This window comes from Oncorhynchus kisutch, unplaced genomic scaffold, assembly GCF_002021735.2.
Source record: "Oncorhynchus kisutch isolate 150728-3 unplaced genomic scaffold, Okis_V2 scaffold646, whole genome shotgun sequence".
Classification (NCBI taxonomy): Eukaryota; Metazoa; Chordata; class Actinopteri; order Salmoniformes; family Salmonidae; genus Oncorhynchus; species Oncorhynchus kisutch.
Window position 1 is genome coordinate 170,160 of NW_022262591.1, and position 13,066 is coordinate 183,225.

Genomic DNA, 13,066 nt, shown 5'->3' on the forward strand with positions numbered 1-13,066 from the left:
AACTGTTCTATTTGTAACTGTTCTATTTGTAACTGTTCTATTTGTAACTGTTCTATTTGTAACTGTTCTATTTGTAACTGTTCTATTTGTAACTGTTCTATTTGTAACTGTTCTATTTGTAACTGTTCTATTTGTAACTGTTCTATTTGTAACTGTTCTATTTCTGTTGTCTATTTGTAACTGTTCTATTTGTAACTGTTCTATTTGTAACTGTTCTATTTGTAACTGTTCTATTTGTAACTGTTCTATTTCTGTTGTCTATTTGTAACTGTTCTATTTGTAACTGTTCTATTTGTAACTGTTCTATTTGTAACTGTTCTATTTGTAACTGTTCTATTTGTAACTGTTCTATTTGTAACTGTTCTATTTGTAACTGTTCTATTTGTAACTGTTCTATTTGTAACTGTTCTATTTGTAACTGTTCTATTTGTAACTGTTCTATTTGTAACTGTTCTATTTCTGTTGTCTATTTGTAACTGTTCTATTTGTAACTGTTCTATTTCTGTTGTCTATTTGTAACTGTTCTATTTGTAACTGTTCTATTTGTAACTGTTCTATTTCTGTTGTCTATTTGTAACTGTTCTATTTGTAACTGTTCTATTTGTAACTGTTCTATTTGTAACTGTTCTATTTGTAACTGTTCTATTTGTAACTGTTCTATTTGTAACTGTTCTATTTGTAACTGTTCTATTTGTAACTGTTCTATTTGTAACTGTTCTATTTGTAACTGTTCTATTTGTAACTGTTCTATTTGTAACTGTTCTATTTGTAACTGTTCTATTTGTAACTGTTCTATTTCTGTTGTCTATTTGTAACTGTTCTATTTGTAACTGTTCTATTTGTAACTGTTCTATTTGTAACTGTTCTATTTGTAACTGTTCTATTTCTGTTGTCTATTTGTAACTGTTCTATTTGTAACTGTTCTATTTGTAACTGTTCTATTTGTAACTGTTCTATTTGTAACTGTTCTATTTGTAACTGTTCTATTTGTAACTGTTCTATTTGTAACTGTTCTATTTGTAACTGTTCTATTTGTAACTGTTCTATTTGTAACTGTTCTATTTGTAACTGTTCTATTTCTGTTGTCTATTTGTAACTGTTCTATTTGTAACTGTTCTATTTCTGTTGTCTATTTGTAACTGTTCTATTTGTAACTGTTCTATTTGTAACTGTTCTATTTCTGTTGTCTATTTGTAACTGTTCTATTTGTAACTGTTCTATTTGTAACTGTTCTATTTGTAACTGTTCTATTTGTAACTGTTCTATTTGTAACTGTTCTATTTGTAACTGTTCTATTTGTAACTGTTCTATTTCTGTTGTCTATTTGTAACTGTTCTATTTGTAACTGTTCTATTTGTAACTGTTCTATTGGTAACTGTTCTATTTGTAACTGTTCTATTTGTAACTGTTCTATTTGTAACTGTTCTATTTGTAACTGTTCTATTTGTAACTGTTCTATTTGTAACTGTTCTATTTGTAACTGTTCTATTTGTAACTGTTCTATTTCTGTTGTCTATTTGTAACTGTTCTATTTGTAACTGTTCTATTTCTGTTGTCTATTTGTAACTGTTCTATTTGTAACTGTTCTATTTCTGTTGTCTATTTGTAACTGTTCTATTTGTAACTGTTCTATTTGTAACTGTTCTATTTGTAACTGTTCTATTTGTAACTGTTCTATTTGTAACTGTTCTATTTCTGTTGTCTATTTGTAACTGTTCTATTTGTAACTGTTCTATTTGTAACTGTTCTATTTGTAACTGTTCTATTTGTAACTGTTCTATTTGTAACTGTTCTATTTGTAACTGTTCTATTTGTAACTGTTCTATTTGTAACTGTTCTATTTGTAACTGTTCTATTTGTAACTGTTCTATTTGTAACTGTTCTATTTCTGTTGTCTATTTGTAACTGTTCTATTTGTAACTGTTCTATTTCTGTTGTCTATTTGTAACTGTTCTATTTGTAACTGTTCTATTTGTAACTGTTCTATTTCTGTTGTCTATTTGTAACTGTTCTATTTGTAACTGTTCTATTTGTAACTGTTCTATTTGTAACTGTTCTATTTGTAACTGTTCTATTTGTAACTGTTCTATTTGTAACTGTTCTATTTGTAACTGTTCTATTTGTAACTGTTCTATTTGTAACTGTTCTATTTGTAACTGTTCTATTTGTAACTGTTCTATTTGTAACTGTTCTATTTCTGTTGTCTATTTGTAACTGTTCTATTTGTAACTGTTCTATTTGTAACTGTTCTATTTCTGTTGTCTATTTGTAACTGTTCTATTTGTAACTGTTCTATTTGTAACTGTTCTATTTGTAACTGTTCTATTTGTAACTGTTCTATTTGTAACTGTTCTATTTGTAACTGTTCTATTTGTAACTGTTCTATTTGTAACTGTTCTATTTGTAACTGTTCTATTTGTAACTGTTCTATTTGTAACTGTTCTATTGTAACTGTTCTATTTCTGTTGTCTATTTGTAACTGTTCTATTTGTAACTGTTCTATTTGTAACTGTTCTATTTGTAACTGTTCTATTTGTAACTGTTCTATTTCTGTTGTCTATTTGTAACTGTTCTATTTGTAACTGTTCTATTTGTAACTGTTCTATTTGTAACTGTTCTATTTGTAACTGTTCTATTTGTAACTGTTCTATTTGTAACTGTTCTATTTGTAACTGTTCTATTTGTAACTGTGCTATTTGTAACTGTTCTATTTGTAACTGTTCTATTTGTAACTGTTCTATTTGTAACTGTTCTATTTCTGTTGTCTATTTGTAACTGTTCTATTTCTGTTGTCTATTTGTAACTGTTCTATTTGTAACTGTTCTATTTGTAACTGTTCTATTTGTAACTGTTCTATTTGTAACTGTTCTATTTCTGTTGTCTATTTGTAACTGTTCTATTTGTAACTGTTCTATTTGTAACTGTTCTATTTGTAACTGTTCTATTTGTAACTGTTCTATTTCTGTTGTCTATTTGTAACTGTTCTATTTGTAACTGTTCTATTTCTGTTGTCTATTTGTAACTGTTCTATTTGTAACTGTTCTATTTGTAACTGTTCTATTTGTAACTGTTCTATTTGTAACTGTTCTATTTGTAACTGTTCTATTTGTAACTGTTCTATTTGTAACTGTTCTATTTCTGTTGTCTATTTGTAACTGTTCTATTTGTAACTGTTCTATTTGTAACTGTTCTATTTGTAACTGTTCTATTTGTAACTGTTCTATTTCTGTTGTCTATTTGTAACTGTTCTATTTGTAACTGTTCTATTTGTAACTGTTCTATTTGTAACTGTTCTATTTGTAACTGTTCTATTTGTAACTGTTCTATTTGTAACTGTTCTATTTGTAACTGTTCTATTTGTAACTGTTCTATTTGTAACTGTTCTATTTGTAACTGTTCTATTTGTAACTGTTCTATTTGTAACTGTTCTATTTGTTGTCTATTTGTAACTGTTCTATTTGTAACTGTTCTATTTGTAACTGTTCTATTTGTAACTGTTCTATTTGTAACTGTTCTATTTGTAACTGTTCTATTTGTAACTGTTCTATTTGTAACTGTTCTATTTGTAACTGTTCTATTTCTGTTGTCTATTTGTAACTGTTCTATTTGTAACTGTTCTATTTGTAACTGTTCTATTTGTAACTGTTCTATTTGTAACTGTTCTATTTGTAACTGTTCTATTTCTGTTGTCTATTTGTAACTGTTCTATTTGTAACTGTTCTATTTGTAACTGTTCTATTTGTAACTGTTCTATTTGTAACTGTTCTATTTGTAACTGTTCTATTTGTAACTTGTTCTATTTGTAACTGTTCTATTTGTAACTGTTCTATTTGTAACTGTTCTATTTGTAACTGTTCTATTTGTAACTGTTCTATTTCTGTTGTCTATTTGTAACTGTTCTATTTGTAACTGTTCTATTTGTAACTGTTCTATTTGTAACTGTTCTATTTCTGTTGTCTATTTGTAACTGTTCTATTTGTAACTGTTCTATTTGTAACTGTTCTATTTGTAACTGTTCTATTTGTAACTGTTCTATTTGTAACTGTTCTATTTGTAACTGTTCTATTTGTAACTGTTCTATTTGTAACTGTTCTATTTGTAACTGTTCTATTTGTAACTGTTCTATTTGTAACTGTTCTATTTGTAACTGTTCTATTTCTGTTGTCTATTTGTAACTGTTCTATTTCTGTTGTCTATTTGTAACTGTTCTATTTGTAACTGTTCTATTTGTAACTGTGCTATTTGTAACTGTTCTATTTGTAACTGTTCTATTTCTGTTGTCTATTTGTAACTGTTCTATTTGTAACTGTTCTATTTGTAACTGTTCTATTTGTAACTGTTCTATTTGTAACTGTTCTATTTCTGTTGTCTATTTGTAACTGTTCTATTTGTAACTGTTCTATTTCTGTTGTCTATTTGTAACTGTTCTATTTGTAACTGTTCTATTTGTAACTGTTCTATTTGTAACTGTTCTATTTGTAACTGTTCTATTTGTAACTGTTCTATTTGTAACTGTTCTATTTGTAACTGTTCTATTTCTGTTGTCTATTTGTAACTGTTCTATTTGTAACTGTTCTATTTGTAACTGTTCTATTTGTAACTGTTCTATTTGTAACTGTTCTATTTCTGTTGTCTATTTGTAACTGTTCTATTTGTAACTGTTCTATTTGTAACGGTTCTATTTGTAACTGTTCTATTTGTAACTGTTCTATTTGTAACTGTTCTATTTGTAACTGTTGTATTTGTAACTGTTCTATTTGTAACTGTGCTATTTGTAACTGTTCTATTTGTAACTGTTCTATTTGTAACTGTTCTATTTGTAACTGTTCTATTTCTGTTGTCTATTTGTAACTGTTCTATTTGTAACTGTTCTATTTGTAACTGTGCTATTTGTAACTGTTCGATTTGTAACTGTTCTATTTGTAACTGTTCTATTTGTAACTGTTCTATTTGTAACTGTTCTATTTGTAACTGTTCTATTTCTGTTGTCTATTTGTAACTGTTCTATTTGTAACTGTTCTATTTGTAACTGTTCTATTTGTAACTGTTCTATTTGTAACTGTTCTATTTGTAACTGTTCTATTTCTGTTGTCTATTTGTAACTGTTCTATTTGTAACTGTTCTATTTGTAACTGTTCTATTTGTAACTGTTCTATTTGTAACTGTTCTATTTGTAACTGTTCTATTTGTAACTTGTTCTATTTGTAACTGTTCTATTTGTAACTGTTCTATTTGTAACTGTTCTATTTGTAACTGTTCTATTTGTAACTGTTCTATTTCTGTTGTCTATTTGTAACTGTTCTATTTGTAACTGTTCTATTTGTAACTGTTCTATTTGTAACTGTTCTATTTGTAACTGTTCTATTTCTGTTGTCTATTTGTAACTGTTCTATTTGTAACTGTTCTATTTCTGTTGTCTATTTGTAACTGTTCTATTTGTAACTGTTCTATTTGTAACTGTTCTATTTCTGTTGTCTATTTGTAACTGTTCTATTTGTAACTGTTCTATTTGTAACTGTTCTATTTGTAACTGTTCTATTTGTAACTGTTCTATTTGTAACTGTTCTATTTCTGTTGTCTATTTGTAACTGTTCTATTTGTAACTGTTCTATTTGTAACTGTTCTATTTGTAACTGTTCTATTTGTAACTGTTCTATTTGTAACTGTTCTATTTGTAACTGTTCTATTTGTAACTGTTCTATTTGTAACTGTTCTATTTGTAACTGTTCTATTTGTAATTGTTCTATTTATAACTGTTCTATTTCTGTTGTCTATTTGTAACTGTTCTATTTGTAACTGTTCTATTTCTGTTGTCTATTTGTAACTGTTCTATTTGTAACTGTTCTATTTCTGTTGTCTATTTGTAACTGTTCTATTTGTAACTGTTCTATTTGTAACTGTTCTATTTGTAACTGTTCTATTTGTAACTGTTCTATTTGTAACTGTTCTATTTGTAACTGTTCTATTTCTGTTGTCTATTTGTAACTGTTCTATTTGTAACTGTTCTATTTGTAACTGTTCTATTTGTAACTGTTCTATTTGTAACTGTTCTATTTGTAACTGTTCTATTTGTAACTGTTCTATTTGTAACTGTTCTATTTGTAACTGTTCTATTTGTAACAGTTCTATTTATAACTGTTCTATTTCTGTTGTCTATTTGTAACTGTTCTATTTGTAACTGTTCTATTTCTGTTGTCTATTTGTAACTGTTCTATTTGTAACTGTTCTATTTGTAACTGTTCTATTTCTGTTGTCTATTTGTAACTGTTCTATTTGTAACTGTTCTATTTCTGTTGTCTATTTGTAACTGTTCTATTTGTAACTGTTCTATTTGTAACTGTTCTATTTGTAACTGTTGTATTTGTAACTGTGCTATTTGTAACTGTGCTATTTGTAACTGTTCTATTTGTAACTGTTCTATTTGTAACTGTTCTATTTGTAACTGTTCTATTTCTGTTGTCTATTTGTAACTGTTCTATTTGTAACTGTTCTATTTGTAACTGTGCTATTTGTAACTGTTCGATTTGTAACTGTTCGATTTGTAACTGTTCTATTTGTAACTGTTCTATTTGTAACTGTTCTATTTGTAACTGTTCTATTTCTGTTGTCTATTTGTAACTGTTCTATTTGTAACTGTTCTATTTGTAACTGTTCTATTTGTAACTGTTCTATTTGTAACTGTTCTATTTGTAACTGTTCTATTTCTGTTGTCTATTTGTAACTGTTCTATTTGTAACTGTTCTATTTGTAACTGTTCTATTTGTAACTGTTCTATTTGTAACTGTTCTATTTGTAACTGTTCTATTTGTAACTGTTCTATTTGTAACTGTTCTATTTGTAACTGTTCTATTTGTAACTGTTCTATTTGTAACTGTTCTATTTCTGTTGTCTATTTGTAACTGTTCTATTTGTAACTGTTCTATTTGTAACTGTTCTATTTGTAACTGTTCTATTTGTAACTGTTCTATTTCTGTTGTCTATTTGTAACTGTTCTATTTGTAACTGTTCTATTTGTAACTGTTCTATTTGTAACTGTTATATTTGTAACTGTTCTATTTGTAACTGTTCTATTTGTAACTGTTCTATTTGTAACTGTTCTATTTGTAACTGTTCTATTTGTAACTGTTCTATTTGTAACTGTTCTATTTGTAACTGTTCTATTTGTAACTGTTCTATTTCTGTTGTCTATTTGTAACTGTTCTATTTGTAACTGTTCTATTTCTGTTGTCTATTTGTAACTGTTCTATTTGTAACTGTTCTATTTGTAACTGTTCTATTTCTGTTGTCTATTTGTAACTGTTCTATTTGTAACTGTTCTATTTGTAACTGTTCTATTTGTAACTGTTCTATTTGTAACTGTTCTATTTGTAACTGTTCTATTTGTAACTGTTCTATTTGTAACTGTTCTATTTCTGTTGTCTATTTGTAACTGTTCTATTTGTAACTGTTCTATTTGTAACTGTTCTATTTGTAACTGTTCTATTTGTAACTGTTCTATTTGTAACTGTTCTATTTGTAACTGTTCTATTTGTAACTGTTCTATTTGTAACTGTTCTATTTGTAACTGTTCTATTTGTAACTGTTCTATTTGTAACTGTTCTATTTCTGTTGTCTATTTGTAACTGTTCTATTTGTAACTGTTCTATTTCTGTTGTCTATTTGTAACTGTTCTATTTGTAACTGTTCTATTTCTGTTGTCTATTTGTAACTGTTCTATTTGTAACTGTTCTATTTGTAACTGTTCTATTTGTAACTGTTCTATTTGTAACTGTTCTATTTGTAACTGTTCTATTTGTAACTGTTCTATTTCTGTTGTCTATTTGTAACTGTTCTATTTGTAACTGTTCTATTTGTAACTGTTCTATTTGTAACTGTTCTATTTGTAACTGTTCTATTTGTAACTGTTCTATTTGTAACTGTTCTATTTGTAACTGTTCTATTTGTAACTGTTCTATTTGTAACTGTTCTATTTGTAACTGTTCTATTTCTGTTGTCTATTTGTAACTGTTCTATTTGTAACTGTTCTATTTCTGTTGTCTATTTGTAACTGTTCTATTTGTAACTGTTCTATTTGTAACTGTTCTATTTCTGTTGTCTATTTGTAACTGTTCTATTTGTAACTGTTCTATTTGTAACTGTTCTATTTGTAACTGTTCTATTTGTAACTGTTCTATTTGTAACTGTTCTATTTGTAACTGTTCTATTTGTAACTGTTCTATTTGTAACTGTTCTATTTGTAACTGTTCTATTTGTAACTGTTCTATTTGTAACTGTTCTATTTGTAACTGTTCTATTTCTGTTGTCTATTTGTAACTGTTCTATTTGTAACTGTTCTATTTGTAACTGTTCTATTTCTGTTGTCTATTTGTAACTGTTCTATTTGTAACTGTTCTATTTGTAACTGTTCTATTTGTAACTGTTCTATTTGTAACTGTTCTATTTGTAACTGTTCTATTTGTAACTGTTCTATTTGTAACTGTTCTATTTGTAACTGTTCTATTTGTAACTGTTCTATTTGTAACTGTTCTATTTGTAACTGTTCTATTTGTAACTGTTCTATTTCTGTTGTCTATTTGTAACTGTTCTATTTGTAACTGTTCTATTTGTAACTGTTCTATTTGTAACTGTTCTATTTGTAACTGTTCTATTTCTGTTGTCTATTTGTAACTGTTCTATTTGTAACTGTTCTATTTGTAACTGTTCTATTTGTAACTGTTCTATTTGTAACTGTTCTATTTGTAACTGTTCTATTTGTAACTGTTCTATTTGTAACTGTTCTATTTGTAACTGTTCTATTTGTAACTGTTCTATTTGTAACTGTTCTATTTGTAACTGTTCTATTTGTAACTGTTCTATTTCTGTTGTCTATTTGTAACTGTTCTATTTCTGTTGTCTATTTGTAACTGTTCTATTTGTAACTGTTCTATTTGTAACTGTTCTATTTGTAACTGTTCTATTTGTAACTGTTCTATTTCTGTTGTCTATTTGTAACTGTTCTATTTGTAACTGTTCTATTTGTAACTGTTCTATTTGTAACTGTTCTATTTGTAACTGTTCTATTTCTGTTGTCTATTTGTAACTGTTCTATTTGTAACTGTTCTATTTCTGTTGTCTATTTGTAACTGTTCTATTTGTAACTGTTCTATTTGTAACTGTTCTATTTGTAACTGTTCTATTTCTGTTGTCTATTTGTAACTGTTCTATTTGTAACTGTTCTATTTGTAACTGTTCTATTTGTAACTGTTCTATTTGTAACTGTTCTATTTGTAACTGTTCTATTTGTAACTGTTCTATTTGTAACTGTTCTATTTGTAACTGTTCTATTTGTAACTGTTCTATTTGTAACTGTTCTATTTGTAACTGTTCTATTTCTGTTGTCTATTTGTAACTGTTCTATTTGTAACTGTTCTATTTGTAACTGTTCTATTTGTAACTGTTCTATTTCTGTTGTCTATTTGTAACTGTTCTATTTGTAACTGTTCTATTTGTAACTGTTCTATTTGTAACTGTTCTATTTGTAACTGTTCTATTTGTAACTGTTCTATTTGTAACTGTTCTATTTGTAACTGTTCTATTTGTAACTGTTCTATTTGTAACTGTTCTATTTGTAACTGTTCTATTTGTAACTGTTCTATTTGTAACTGTTCTATTTCTGTTGTCTATTTGTAACTGTTCTATTTGTAACTGTTCTATTTCTGTTGTCTATTTGTAACTGTTCTATTTGTAACTGTTCTATTTGTAACTGTTCTATTTCTGTTGTCTATTTGTAACTGTTCTATTTGTAACTGTTCTATTTGTAACTGTTCTATTTGTAACTGTTCTATTTGTAACTGTTCTATTTGTAACTGTTCTATTTGTAACTGTTCTATTTGTAACTGTTCTATTTCTGTTGTCTATTTGTAACTGTTCTATTTGTAACTGTTCTATTTGTAACTGTTCTATTTGTAACTGTTCTATTTGTAACTGTTCTATTTGTAACTGTTCTATTTGTAACTGTTCTATTTGTAACTGTTCTATTTGTAACTGTTCTATTTGTAACTGTTCTATTTGTAACTGTTCTATTTGTAACTGTTCTATTTCTGTTGTCTATTTGTAACTGTTCTATTTGTAACTGTTCTATTTCTGTTGTCTATTTGTAACTGTTCTATTTGTAACTGTTCTATTTCTGTTGTCTATTTGTAACTGTTCTATTTGTAACTGTTCTATTTGTAACTGTTCTATTTGTAACTGTTCTATTTGTAACTGTTCTATTTGTAACTGTTCTATTTGTAACTGTTCTATTTCTGTTGTCTATTTGTAACTGTTCTATTTGTAACTGTTCTATTTGTAACTGTTCTATTTGTAACTGTTCTATTTGTAACTGTTCTATTTGTAACTGTTCTATTTGTAACTGTTCTATTTGTAACTGTTCTATTTGTAACTGTTCTATTTGTAACTGTTCTATTTGTAACTGTTCTATTTCTGTTGTCTATTTGTAACTGTTCTATTTGTAACTGTTCTATTTCTGTTGTCTATTTGTAACTGTTCTATTTGTAACTGTTCTATTTGTAACTGTTCTATTTCTGTTGTCTATTTGTAACTGTTCTATTTGTAACTGTTCTATTTGTAACTGTTCTATTTGTAACTGTTCTATTTGTAACTGTTCTATTTGTAACTGTTCTATTTGTAACTGTTCTATTTGTAACTGTTCTATTTGTAACTGTTCTATTTCTGTTGTCTATTTGTAACTGTTCTATTTGTAACTGTTCTATTTGTAACTGTTCTATTTGTAACTGTTCTATTTGTAACTGTTCTATTTGTAACTGTTCTATTTGTAACTGTTCTATTTGTAACTGTTCTATTTGTAACTGTTCTATTTCTGTTGTCTATTTGTAACTGTTCTATTTGTAACTGTTCTATTTGTAACTGTTCTATTTCTGTTGTCTATTTGTAACTGTTCTATTTGTAACTGTTCTATTTGTAACTGTTCTATTTGTAACTGTTCTATTTGTAACTGTTCTATTTGTAACTGTTCTATTTGTAACTGTTCTATTTGTAACTGTTCTATTTGTAACTGTTCTATTTGTAACTGTTCTATTTGTAACTGTTCTATTTGTAACTGTTCTATTTGTAACTGTTCTATTTCTGTTGTCTATTTGTAACTGTTCTATTTGTAACTGTTCTATTTGTAACTGTTCTATTTGTAACTGTTCTATTTGTAACTGTTCTATTTGTAACTGTTCTATTTGTAACTGTTCTATTTGTAACTGTTCTATTTGTAACTGTTCTATTTGTAACTGTTCTATTTGTAACTGTTCTATTTCTGTTGTCTATTTGTAACTGTTCTATTTGTAACTGTTCTATTTCTGTTGTCTATTTGTAACTGTTCTATTTGTAACTGTTCTATTTGTAACTGTTCTATTTCTGTTGTCTATTTGTAACTGTTCTATTTGTAACTGTTCTATTTGTAACTGTTCTATTTGTAACTGTTCTATTTGTAACTGTTCTATTTGTAACTGTTCTATTTGTAACTGTTCTATTTGTAACTGTTCTATTTGTAACTGTTCTATTTCTGTTGTCTATTTGTAACTGTTCTATTTGTAACTGTTCTATTTGTAACTGTTCTATTTGTAACTGTTCTATTTGTAACTGTTCTATTTGTAACTGTTCTATTTGTAACTGTTCTATTTGTAACTGTTCTATTTGTAACTGTTCTATTTCTGTTGTCTATTTGTAACTGTTCTATTTGTAACTGTTCTATTTGTAACTGTTCTATTTCTGTTGTCTATTTGTAACTGTTCTATTTGTAACTGTTCTATTTGTAACTGTTCTATTTGTAACTGTTCTATTTGTAACTGTTCTATTTGTAACTGTTCTATTTGTAACTGTTCTATTTGTAACTGTTCTATTTGTAACTGTTCTATTTGTAACTGTTCTATTTGTAACTGTTCTATTTGTAACTGTTCTATTTGTAACTGTTCTATTTGTAACTGTTCTATTTCTGTTGTCTATTTGTAACTGTTCTATTTGTAACTGTTCTATTTGTAACTGTTCTATTTGTAACTGTTCTATTTGTAACTGTTCTATTTCTGTTGTCTATTTGTAACTGTTCTATTTGTAACTGTTCTATTTGTAACTGTTCTATTTGTAACTGTTCTATTTGTAACTGTTCTATTTGTAACTGTTCTATTTGTAACTGTTCTATTTGTAACTGTTCTATTTGTAACTGTTCTATTTGTAACTGTTCTATTTGTAACTGTTCTATTTGTAACTGTTCTATTTCTGTTGTCTATTTGTAACTGTTCTATTTGTAACTGTTCTATTTGTAACTGTTCTATTTGTAACTGTTCTATTTGTAACTGTTCTATTTGTAACTGTTCTATTTGTAACTGTTCTATTTGTAACTGTTCTATTTCTGTTGTCTATTTGTAACTGTTCTATTTCTGTTGTCTATTTGTAACTGTTCTATTTGTAACTGTTCTATTTGTAACTGTTCTATTTGTAACTGTTCTATTTGTAACTGTTCTATTTGTAACTGTTCTATTTCTGTGTCTTATACACATCTAGATGTGTATAAGAGACAGATTTGTAACTGTTCTATTTGTAACTGTTCTATTTGTAACTGTTCTATTTGTAACTGTTCTATTTGTAACTGTTCTATTTGTAACTGTTCTATTTCTGTTGTCTATTTGTAACTGTTCTATTTGTAACTGTTCTATTTGTAACTGTTCTATTTCTTTGTCTATTTGTAACTGTTCTATTTGTAACTGTTCTATTTGTAACTGTTCTATTTGTAACTGTTCTATTTGTAACTGTTCTATTTGTAACTGTTCTATTTGTAACTGTTCTATTTGTAACTGTTCTATTTGTAACTGTTCTATTTGTAACTGTTCTATTTGTAACTGTTCTATTTCTGTTGTCTATTTGTAACTGTTCTATTTGTAACTGTTCTATTTGTAACTGTTCTATTTGTAACTGTTCTATTTGTAACTGTTCTATTTGTAACTGTTCTATTTGTAACTGTTCTATTTGTAACTGTTCTGTTTGTAACTGTTCTATTTGTAACTGTTCTATTTCTGTTGTCTAT